The sequence below is a fragment of the Hesperophylax consimilis genome, chromosome 15 (genome assembly GCF_061612785.1).
Source record: "Hesperophylax consimilis isolate HC1 chromosome 15, BYU_Hcon_1.0, whole genome shotgun sequence".
NCBI lineage: Eukaryota > Metazoa > Arthropoda > Insecta > Trichoptera > Limnephilidae > Hesperophylax > Hesperophylax consimilis.
Window position 1 is genome coordinate 28,713,647 of NC_142850.1, and position 13,165 is coordinate 28,726,811.

A 13,165-nucleotide genomic window follows, 5' to 3' on the forward strand; every position below is an offset into this window, starting at 1 on the left:
GCTCTAGTAACATGTAAAAAAATAGTTTTTAATAGATTTAAGGTTAATGGCGCCACTCAAAGTTGTCATCCAGGTTCATTCTTGAACCATGTTGAGAATTTGAAATTCTGTGAATAAAAAAAATTCATTCCTCCCTAATATCTACGTAATATGTGATTTGATCTGTAGAACACAGTTGAAATAATGCGCTTAAGTAATTTTTTTTTTTTTTTATGTTCCGTTGCATCCGAAAGTTTTAGAACCACAGAATAGGAGCAGTATTTGTTTTGGAGTTTGGGGGCGTTTATCCGATAAAGGTTCTCAATTTTGCCTCGAACATAATTATGAGCCATGTTCCAACACAAAACAATGGGCCAGCTTGGAACTGCAACATAATAATACATAACAGAATAAAACTATTTTACAGTGTTGGAACATATTATATAATACATATTTGAAAGTTAGAAGCGACTCACTGGTGCTGAGTTTTCTCTCTGTTAAAAAATGTCAACGAAATTTTCTCTTCCGATTCTGATCAATGGGAAATACTTATAGGAAGGTACCTACCTACATTAATGAGGTAAGTAATGTCATGATACTGCTGTTGAAGAGAAAACCAAGTGTTCAGCTCATCATCTATAAACCAGTTTCATAATAGAATTTGTTTCCATGTATTATGTAGCGGGTTCAAAACCCGATGAGAACAATAAATACTTTGATAATAAAGACATTGACTTATTTTGCCTTGAACATAAGGTTTGGAAGCATACCATTTATATCAGAAGGTTACCAATGAACCTGATAATTCCTAGAAGTGTTATCAAAAACGTTTTGATAGAAAACTGATATCGTCAATTTACAAAAGACTTTTCAAACCTCATGCCACAAAGATTTTAGTTTACGCACTGAAAAAAATGAGTATTGCTGATTTATTAAAACGGGTAAAAATTGGGTTAAAAACGGGATTGCAGGCAGTTTCTTATTAAATTTTTAGTACACTCCTAATATATTAGAACACGTGTTCATGCACCTGTATTTATCCTGATAATATACAATGACGAAATGCGAAAATATTAGAATATTTATGAACATTTTATGTTCCTACATCGCGATAAAATAATCGTGTTTTACTGAAATTTTATTAGGAAACCTACAAATTCAGGCCTGCAATCCTGCTTTTAACTGGATTACGAATAATTTGAAGAGATTCTTAACAAATTAGCAATATTTTCTTCGTTCGATAGTGCATGTTTCGGGGGTAGAAAGCGAGATAACATGTTAAATAAAATAAAATAATAATTGCGAACTGTGCATAACTACACATAGGTACTAAAGTTTCCTATGCAAATGTTGGATAGATTTTATTTTGCATTATACGTAGACTAATATTAGATTAATAATAAGGTAAAGGGAAGATGAAGAGGAATATAGGATAAGGACAAGAGATGCTATGGATACATTCCATACTCTAGCATTGGTTCGATATTACTGAATATCTAACCAATGAAGATTTTGTTAGAAATGTCGACATTATTAATTGTTATACTAAGCACATATTTGGGCAATCGAGAAATTTTTCCTAAGGTTAGTTCTGCATGCGGGCAAATGAAAAACTGGTCTTGATGGTGTGTAGTTATAAAATTGATAAGCTCATTCGAATTCAGGCCATTACTCAGAATTTAAAATACATGATGGTAATTTATATGGAAATCATACATTGTTAGGTTTTTCGTAACCCGAGTTTAGAAAAAAATGTGATTTATTTTCCAGCATTTTAATATTATTATCGATAGTCGAATAACTTGGATTGCATTGTGGACAAAAGATAAAATTGTTGATACCCTCTTGAATAGTAAACCGCTCCTCAAGAATCTTAAATATTGTACAAAAAGAGCACGATAGCTTCCTCAAGTATCTCCGCGTCCTAAATAAATAATGCTGAGAGCGAATAAAAATTCCTCCGGGGCCCAGTTATGCCGGGAACCCGAGTCCTTTCGGAAGAGAAGCCACACGTTATTCACACGACTATAAGCAGGCCCATTGTATTCAGTCGCGTTGCCACAAAGTAGCCACTGCTTCTTTCTTACCCTGGTGAACTTGCAGAGCTCTTTTTATTCGGGCAACACTCTGTTTGAAAGCTTCATGCATTAATGTCGGGTTAAGGTAAGGACACACCGGATCCAAATACGCAACGCATCCACTCCCACGTTACCAGGCCACCGTGCACATTAATACTAGGCATGCAATGCCAATGTGAGTCGTGGTATCGAGATATTCATTGGTTTTTACTTAATAAATCACTTTGTAACGTCGTTCAAATCAATTAGTTGTTTATCTCCCATTTAACAACAAACGAGCATCACATGTCAGTTAGCGCCAAATGCCAGGTCAAATCAACTCGTTGGAAGTTCTTCCACCAACTTCTTTCACATGTCCCACGCCGATCTGGGCAGCGGCGTTGTATGGGAAGCGTAGGATTGTGTGTTCTGAAGTGTTATTAGAAAATGTTTGGAACGTAAGTTGTTCAGATTCGTCAATACGTTGCGTACATTGAGTACGTGGGACCTGTGGGTCATTACCTTAAGGCGTCGCCATACAAATAATCCAATTTATTTGTATTATTATCATGCAATAGAAATGAAATCATCAATTTTCTAAATAATTTATAATATAAGCTATGCAAAATATAGTTACGTGCCTTCGTTTTTACAAATTGTAATTTTTCTCGAAGGTTTATTTCTGATTGTGAACAAAAATGCGATGATGTTTAAAAAAATATGCCCAAAAAAATGTTTAAATATAGAGATTAAAGGCACGTATATTTTTAGCAGCAATTCGTAAATCTTTTTTTGGGAGGTGTAATCGGTTGTTTTATTTAAGCACGCGGAACCAATTAATTTGTAATCGGAAACTCAATAAAATACCAAACCGTTTATCATGGTCATTTATCTCCTTCTGATACAGCCTCTCAACAAATTGATAGCATGATTTATCAAGCCGCAAACACAGTATTTAAATTCATTAATCAATCACAATAAATATGATCGAAAAAGGAATAAAAAAACACTTATTTGTTTTTGCGATGGTCACTGAATAGATAATAGGTACACAAAGACATACACACACCTTCAAATATATATATATATACATGTTTTTTTAAAATGGAAACCAATCTCGCCAGTGACATAGTACCTTTTAATTATAGGTTCGAGACACTGTCCTTACACTGCCTGACATCATACATCGTCAGTCCGTGTGATTTTGAAGTTGTACTGAAAGACCGAATTTCTGAAAATGAAATTTAAGCGAACAATGGTCAGACTTTTGGAACAGGAAACACGCCCACGTCACATTTCTTGTGTTCTTCTTTATTCTATGACGGTGGTATTCTAGTAACTACATTCTTCATCCAAATACCTTGTTCACTTCAATTTTAGATTTTTTTTTCTATTCGTGGTGATGAGTCACCGCCAATTTGAACACTTGTGTGTATTTTGTCTTTGTCTTGAGAATAATTTCGATTGATTGATCGAAATGAAAGGTTTTTTTAATGTATTTCCTACAAAGGAACCATTATTTACGAGTTATTATTACTCATTAATGGCCATTTATATTGTGAAATTTACCATTTTTTTTCGAAGATTTTCGTTATAAATCACTAAACATCCATTCGTTATAATTCTCCATGTAATTCTATTTTGTAAAAAATTCTTCCGTCTTACGTGAAATAGCGATGCAATATAGTGTATACAGAATACCCTTCAGGGAATACAAATATTTTTAACAATAGAACAGTGCGCTTATTTATTTATTATTTCTTTTAATTTTTCGAAGGATGCTCCTATTTCAAACTACCGCCGCCCCGGAACCATTTATTGGATAACCAACACCTCTGCCATAGGTCACCCTAAGTGGTTCGCTGCGTATGGTGATTAAGCAGGGGTGCCCGAGTTCATCGGGTGAGGTGTGTTCAGGACGCGCCTGCCTGCCCACCAGCTGCGTGGGGCGCCGGATTGAGAGAGAGGCTGGTTTGGGTATACCCATTGACCTCTCCTTGCGCGTAGCGGGAGGGATAGATCACTCGTACTTCACTCCTGGAAACACTGATCCCATTGCTACCCACCCCTAAGTTTTTCCTTTCCATTACTTCCTCTCCTTCTTTCTTTCCCTTGAAAATACCCTCAACACAGCATCCACAAAGATGACATAGGCCCTGAGGGAAATTACTTTATAATACAATATAAATGAACAAAACAACTTTGTAGCGTACCGCACATTTACAATTATTACATAAAACTCTAATTTTTGATTACTTTTAAGCATTCTCATGTACGTTGAACTAACAGAAAAACTGTAACATCGCATGTATTATGTACTCCAATAATGGTGATGTGTATAAATGACATTTGATGCAAGTATATCAGTATGCATCTGAAGTCATGGTTTTCATTGTTTTCGTGTGCACGTGCAAGCCGCAATGCATCTCATAGTTAAATAATCTGTGGGAATAATTACATTTGTTTCCTGTACGCGATTGCAACACATGAGCCAAGCGTCATAATATTATTAATGTCCATGTTCCAACATGATTAATGTCAAGCCGTTGTATTTAATATTCATTATGTAGAACTCAGAACTCAGAAATTCTAGAATTTATATATTTAATGGACTGTACATCTCTTTCAATCTACGCATTATGTAAAGTGTTGTTCAAGTTATGTTTTGTTGCAAAACGTGGGAAACACTAATGACACAATACCAAGTGTTATCTGTTATTGCGATTTGACAAAAAAATTGATGACCCTTTACGTAAAACTAGTCGAAGGCCAATTAAATTTATTGTATTTTCAAGAAATAATTTTGATATCAAAATTTTTTGGTCAATTTCACTAGATGTAAAGAAAAAGTTAGCTTAATTCGGGCGAATACGCTCACGATACACTTCTTTCAGTTTATCTCTTCAGTTAGCGTATAGTAATATCTACAGGGCTTAAAAAACTCCAGCCGAAGATAGTGATTAAAACATTGAGAATAGTAACGACCCTAATTCAAATCCTTGAGATGCGATTTTGCCGTGAAGAAACTTTAAAAGCACTTGGGTTTTTGTTGTTGCTTGCAATCAACATCTATTGATGATCTCTAATTGAACCAAAAATAGCTTTAATGTATGATTTGGGTTCGGGTGAAGTAACAACGACACGACTCTCTTTGCCAAGAAGCCCAAAAGTTTCTTTCTAGGCTTCTGTTTCTAAGGTTGATCAGTTCACTATAGCAAAAATTCAATAAGCAAAATGCCCTGCCTTTCTCTAGCATGTTATTCAAAATTCATTATTCCATTAGGCGTATCGTCCACATTGATTCGCAAGTATCCGATACTCGATACGGGCACACGTTGCCGACATTTTGTCGTAATACTCGTATTTTAAATGATTGTCGGCGAAGGCACAGACGGCCAGCCGGGCGAGACCTTCGTCACTCTCGTCATCGAGACTTTAAACATGGCAAAAACAGTAGACAACCAAGAAATGACTGGATATAAAAACGACAGCTACAGCAACTCTTTTAGTGTGTGAGTTTGAGGTTTTGGAAATTTATACAGTTTTGACGCTTCGAGATTTTATGATTGGTGGTGACATGTGTTTCTTGATTTCTGTAGCGATGTGTAAGGAATGTGAGAGACAAGTTGTTTGCAACGTTAGTTCATAACATGCGTGTAGGATGCAGAGCCTGTGGATAAAGGGCCAAAGGTTATTTTTTTGTACCTCACATCATCGACGTTGTGCGATGTAGCTAAGATTGTAGGATAATATTATTTTTCCTTTCTTATAAGCTTAGCTCAATACAAGTTTTGAACTCACTCTCGCGTGATATTATTATTTTTATTTGATATCTTTTAAATTCCACATCATTAAGCCCTTAAACCATTCTATAAAGCATAAAGCCAGCAAATTCCTCGCATTCCATCATGATTCTTCGCGAGTTTTCTCTTACTCGTCCCGCCAGAACTAGGGATTCTACAGATGTACAGCTCCGTGACAAGAGACAGTTAATTCTGGATATATGCTGGAAGACAGACTCTACAGATCATGGACCGAGATATCCCCATTATCTTCCGAGAGCTTCTCATGTAGGAGTGAGGGCTGTGTTGCCAATTGCCTTATCTGATCTTGATGGGAAAATCTGATATTTTTCATCGCAGCTGGTCCTCGCGTGATCTCTCGAGCTAGTTGGGAGAACGAAGATCATAGTATATTATTGAACATTGGACATTGAGCACGAAGGGGTCATGCTTGCGATTTATTATTATATACTTTAATAACGATTTGAAAGGGATATCACTGGTCTGCTTGGTATTTTCTTGTTGCATTGAGATTAACCCCGATAAAGCCAGAATTCTGTGCAATAAGAGTATCAGTATCATTAATTTATTAATTTTATTTCAGGTGGATACATTCTTCAGATATCAGGATTGTTTGTTATCTTCGTTGATTCGGTGTTATATTTTGTATGCATTCACATATGATGCTCTATTCTTCCTTTTGGTATGGAAATTATAACGATAAAGCTTTGCAAAAAACAGTTGCAGATAACATTTTTTTTAGACACAATGCATGACACAAAGAAAAAAAAATGGTTTTAGTTTTTATATTGACGGGATACTCTTAAATAATTATTGCTACTTTGGCAAGCAAACACAGCAGCAGTCTCACAATGAAGTGCCTTCTACTGGCTACTCGTCCATCAATATCGAACTTGATAACTGACACGGTCTCCAGCACCGCGACCGGCCGAGCGATATCGAACCGATTAATTCAATTCCTGATTGTCGAGGATTTCACACCACGCCAGGCGCTCCCGTGTTCGCTCACCACCTTCTCGGTTAAATAATCTATGTTGAATAATGTGTACTAATTGATTGTAAATATACCTGTAACCTGTAAGTAATTTTGATGGCATTCTTATTAGACATGTCATCCATAATATCACCCATATTTAAAATATTTTTCATGTGTCTCTTAAATAAGGTTAAACTAGCATTCATATATTCAAATGAAAATATGTGAATTTATGTGGTAGTTAGTCCCGGAATGATTTTTACAGAATAGTATATTTTGCCGAGTAGCTCGATGAGGTTGAAGTTGATTAGGTGTGGGAATGTTCGCAACAGGCATAGAAAAAATAATAACAGTACTTCGGAGTGAATAATCTTTAACAAAAAAGTAGTTTGCTTTTCTTCCATTTTCAGGAGTTAATAAGAATGTTGAATTAGTATGTGTAGTTAGAAGATAATAAAACGATAAAATTTACGCTGCGTTCGTTCAATATTTCTTATGTGAATAACATTGTATGAATATGTTGACTATATAACGATGTTCTAATAAGCTGCATACCAACGACACATATACAATTATGATTTTTATAACTTCTAACGAATCAAAGTCTGACCGTTCTGATTATAAATTTCAGGTCTTTTTGCATTTTTTAATTATTTGTTGTATATGTTTTGCAAAATTTAATTGTGTGTAGACACAAACAAAATGAAATAACTCATTGATCCCTAATTTCGTTGATCAAAAACGTCTTCGCTGTAAAATAGCATAATGGAAAAATGCAGTTCTGCTACCTTAACAAACAAACATATTATCAATGGATTTAAATGTTTTACATTCTATTGGTAGATAAATATTTTCTACTGTATTCATTTTCAATTTATGAAAATTTGCAGCAATTTTTGTATCAATAGTAAATTTCCAAGCTTACGTGAATTTGGTCACTGGTGTAGAGGATCGCTATTGTGATGTTAAATTATAACAATTATTTTTAAATAGTTAATAATTATTTTTCTCCACAAATCATACCATTTTTTCAACACTGATTTATATAAATAGAGTCTACATTCTTTAGTAAAGCGTTGCAAAATATTAAAAAAGGAAGGGAAGTAGGAAGGGGGTGTGGCGGCTGTCTGTTTATGGCTCATACTTCGAAAGCCAATGTTAGCTTTATCTATATACCTCAGTGCTCTTCAAACGATTGATTCACAAGTGCTCGCCTTATATCATTTAATTTATTGCAACTTTCTTTTCATTGCATTGTGTTGTATGGTCATGGGTCAGGGAGAAAAGGTGAACAAATTCACGGTGGAACAATAGTCAATCACCTAAAATTGGCCACTTATGAATATTTACATCAATTTTCTTGATTTGAGAGAAACCTACCTGCAATTGTTAGTCTGCTATCAATATACGAGTTGTAATATTACTTTCATACTTAATAAACATTTCTCAACTTCATAAATATTTCCCAGTCTTATGTGAATCCCGCAGCCCCAACTGCACCCAACCGCTTTTTTTTGATGATTTATTTATTCAGTTGTTTTTTTACATTTGTGTTTTACATAGTGTCTTACAAAACTGAGTAGTATTCAGTTTAATTTTAAGAAATGTCTCACTGTTACATTTTTTCAATAAGCATAATTTTTTTTTCCAACAAATAACTTTTATTTATTCATTGATACGATGCATTTTACTAAATTTTTGCAGTATACTAAAACTAGGATTGATTTCTACGACGTCCATCTTATAGGTACGGTACGTTTTTTTACAGATTGCATATTAGGTATTATACATTCATTTATACTTAGGTATACGTTCTCATGTTCTACGGAGGTAGAAAGACCTGATTTTTGTTTTTATTTTAGTGATAGATGTCTCTCTTTTTATGTCTTCAGGTAATGCGTTAAACATTTCAGGGATTTTATGCCTCTTTAATCTATCTCCTTACACATTTTTTGATTTGTTAAGTATAAAAATTTGTGCTTCTCTGTGTCTAGTAGGGTAATTGTGGTTAATAGGTTTTTTGAAGTCTGTGAATTCATCCAGCGTTAATTGGTAATCTACCCTATTACATATGGGGAGTACGTTAAACAATGAAAACATTTTTTTATAATCGCCTTCACATAATTTGATTTTTTTTGCCTGCTATCAATTTTAGGAAACGGAGTTTTATTTGCTCTAATTTATTTAAGTAAGTTTTGTACCTTAATCCATAGCTATTGACACCTTATCGTATAATTGATTCGGCTGATGCATTATTTATACGGTATAATATATTTTTGCTGACAATATTTTTTAGGAAGTAAAATTTCCCTAAAACAGATCTTAATCTATTATATATGAGTATGTTGTCAATGTGATTTGACCAGTTAAAATGGAGATTTATTGTAAGACCGAAGTATGTTTATTGGTACACTGTTTCTATACTTGGGCATTTACATTGCAAAGATTTGGTTGGAGCCAGTGAGACAATGGCAACGCTAATCGGGGTATGTTGAGAGGCAGAAATGAAAATGGGAGAGTTCCTTATCTCTAAAGATGGCTTGAGTCATTTGAAGCAAAATTTAAAGAAATGGAAAGTATCTTCCCCTCTAAAACTTTCCGCCAAAATACTGTATATTATTTTTAAATACATCTATTTGAATTTAAATTTTGTTTGCTTGATTGAATGAATAAATGAGTGAATGAAATGAAGTCCTGGAAGTGGAAATTAACCCAATTCCCGACATCCGATCGAGCTGAAGCTCGGCAAATAGGAAGAGAACAATAAATTCTTTTGGTGGCACTCATACACATACACGCACTTTTCTGAAATTGAATGACATTATATTTACAAATTTATACTAGTTAATAAACGTAATATTACGAAATAAACGTCTGTTCTCTCCAATTAGGATTTGACTTTGGTGTTAGCGGTGTTGACAATCCGCGGGTTTAATCCTCAACAATTTTTTTTAAACACACTTTAAACGTTCACAGCAGTTTCAGTCATCAGAGCCAGTCTCTAGAGAGGAAGGTTCAATTCTCAAACTATTTTTTTGCTCTTTTATATTGGCTACTAGCCGGCCCAAGAGATGGCGCAACTAGGTCGAAAATTATAAATAGACGTATTATGTAATTAGTAAAAGAAACTAAGTGTTGATTTTTTTAAATTAATTAATTGTAAAATAACAAAAAAAATTGTAATTAACTTTGTTTAAACGTTTAAGGCAATGCACTACGTAGTAATTTAAAATCATGTGGTTTTTTTTTGAAAATTTGGTCGCCTAGAAATATTTCAGATGCTTTAATTAAATACTGCGAGTAGAATACATCCTGGCCTTTGAAATATTTGAGTATTTTTTAAATAGGTCTTTTTATAAGCCCAGAAAAATATAATGCTTTTAAGTTCAAAATCTCCTACTTACGAACCCATTTTCGGTTATGATTTTATTGTTCAATGTGGCAAATTAAGTTATTTATAAAATGATCGAAAAAAATTTAAATATTTGTGCCTGAACATCCATAAAATAAAATAAAAGGCACTTTTTGGCCATGTTTTTTTCCTGCATAAATCAAAACAGGTGGATGGTGTGAAGCGGGAATTTAAGCCTTATCGCCATCTACGTAAGGAGTGTTATTGATAGCGGCTCGATTCAAAATATTACACGACGTAGTGCATCGCCTTAAACCATTATGACATCTATCTTTTCTACAATATGTTACTGAAATCGCTGGTTATATAAAATCCTTCGGGTACGTGCTGTTACACTCTGCCAACGTAGAAACCTAAAGTGTTACTATTTGAAGTAAATGTTCAGTCATGTTAGTGTGTTAAAGAAATAGCGGACCTTTTATTGCACACGTTGACAAATCAACATGTCTCAAGCATTCATTTATGCTTCATAATTGGTTTTACAGATGGTTACCAACTTGCGACTGCAATTGCAATTCAGACAGACTAATGCAATCGTTCCATGTCGAAACATCCAAGATGCAAGAATCATTCATGTACCAAATCGTATGACATCAATTCAAGATTCTGATGATAAGATGTTAATAAGATTGATACATTTATCGTTCATACGACACAAATGTACCTAGACAATGTATTTAATGTACCACACGATAATTATTCACAAAATTGTAGCTGCATTTGATTCTTAGCAAATGATGGATACAATAAATCGACAATACTACAAGAGCTTTGAGAACAATACTGAAGAAAAACGGATACACGAAAGTCAAGGAAATGTTGAAGGGATTGAATATCTTGTCATATAAACAAATTATTTTTCTCAATACTATATTTTAAATCTACAAATTGGTAGAACACCTGACCGACAGTCAAAAGACTCTGGGTTCAATTCCCGTTAGCGGCATGTATTTTTTCTCAGAAGATTTTTCTATATTTATTTATGTGTTTCAAGCTAATAATTATCGATAAAATTAATAAAAAAATAATTAATTTCCATATGTCACTTGTATTTCTGAGTAAAATTGAAAACATGCAGCATAATCACACACACGAGGAAAGGAAAATTAATTAAATCAGAAGTACCTTTAGACAAAAAACAAACCAAAAAGTCAAAAATACTTGATGTGAGCAATGAAAATTTTTGTTGAATTACAATTCAATTAGAAGATAATATTATAAATAAATTTTAATTGAAGTTACGAAATAATATTATTAATACTTTTTTTTAATGTATTTAAGAATTGTATTATTTTTTTTAATATATGGTAGTAACCTTGTAAAATTGGCAAAATACTAAATTCAGTAGAAATGAGATCCCTATGTGGAATTCGAATAATTCTACAAGGGCGGTATAAAATTGAATACTTAGAAATGAGACCCCTGAGGTGTATAAAACCATATATTACGAAGGTACAATAGAATTATGGATGGGGAGATTTGAATCGACTTCAGGGGTGGTGAATATGGAGGTTCCATGAGTGGAGTATGCGAAGATCAGGAAAGTGACAAATCAAGTTTCTTAAACCTTACCTACTGGAACTATTTAATTTTGATTTTTTACTTGTCCTGAGTTGTCCGGCTATAGAAAATATGATGTACATTGGCCTTCCAACCTTTCCGGTTATGCATATGACTTTTAAAATAAAAATAAAAATATCACCAAAATTTCATAGACTTTTGATTAAAAAAATATTATTCTTCAGACCGGTCAGTGGCTGAGTTGACATCGTGTGTTCAATTCCTCGGCTGGCTAAGTCCTCCATCACGAAACAAGCAACTGTTGTGTTTCCTACTGTGATGGTAGTAGGAAATTTTCAAAAATTGTCAGGTTATTCGTGAACTGAGAATGTTTGTCTTTCTTTTTATAAAAAAAATCGTTGGGTATTTTGGGCTCAAATTAAATTAAATTTTTTATATTTTGTATGAAAAAGGCGTTTCATCATTCGCGAGGTTAAATAAATTATTATTTAGTGTGGTGAGAACGTAACCCAAAGTCTGTTAAATATGAAAACATTACTAGATTTCGTAAATCTTAAACTTATTTAATAGGGGAAAAACTCGTGGGTTGAGAAGTCAGCCAAGACAGAAAGAAGTGAAATTTTTTTAAGTAATAGGTACCTTAATTATTTACAGAACAGAGAAGTCGTCAATGTTGCCAAACTAAACAACTTTTTCAATGCACCCAAAGGTGTCATCTTTGAATTAGTTTTGCCTTTTGAAGCTGCTAATCAAACATTGACATTCCTGCCCCCCAGCGAGATGTGTTCAAAGACGTTTCGGTTGACATTGTCTTTGCTGAGGACCTTATTTTGACACTATAATACAAAGAAGATTCCCCGGAACACCTTTGTGTGGTTTGATGCCATTGTGGCTATTGTGGTCGCCACAATTCTGCAGTCTGTTGTAAGTTATCACTTATTATTAAAGAGGGGTTGTTTGTTGTTAGGGTAGTCCCAGGAGGATAGCGTCAGGAAGTAAGACAATTTAAAATGCAACGATGAAATATTTACAGCATTATATATTTTTGGATTTTTTTGGAGATCACGTTTCTTATTTTCGCTCTGACAAAAGGATAATCGTCTATATTTGGAATCAGAACTCGATCTACTCATTAATAATATAAGAATATCTTAGGCAAAGCTGTGAATCAAATCTGACATTGAACTCAAATCGTAAATCAACCCCATTATTTTTTTTTTTACATTAGCCCCTTCGATACCGTTTCCCGTTTCTCAGCCCGTCAGCGTTTGTTAGTGATTAACGCAGTCAATTTAAAGAACCCAATACGATGTAAATGGTGACCAGATAAGTCATACAAAGTAATGAAAAGTGAAGAAAAAAAGTAGGTTAAATAAGGTAAGTAAGATAGGTTTATCGGTTATATCATGTATTGCGT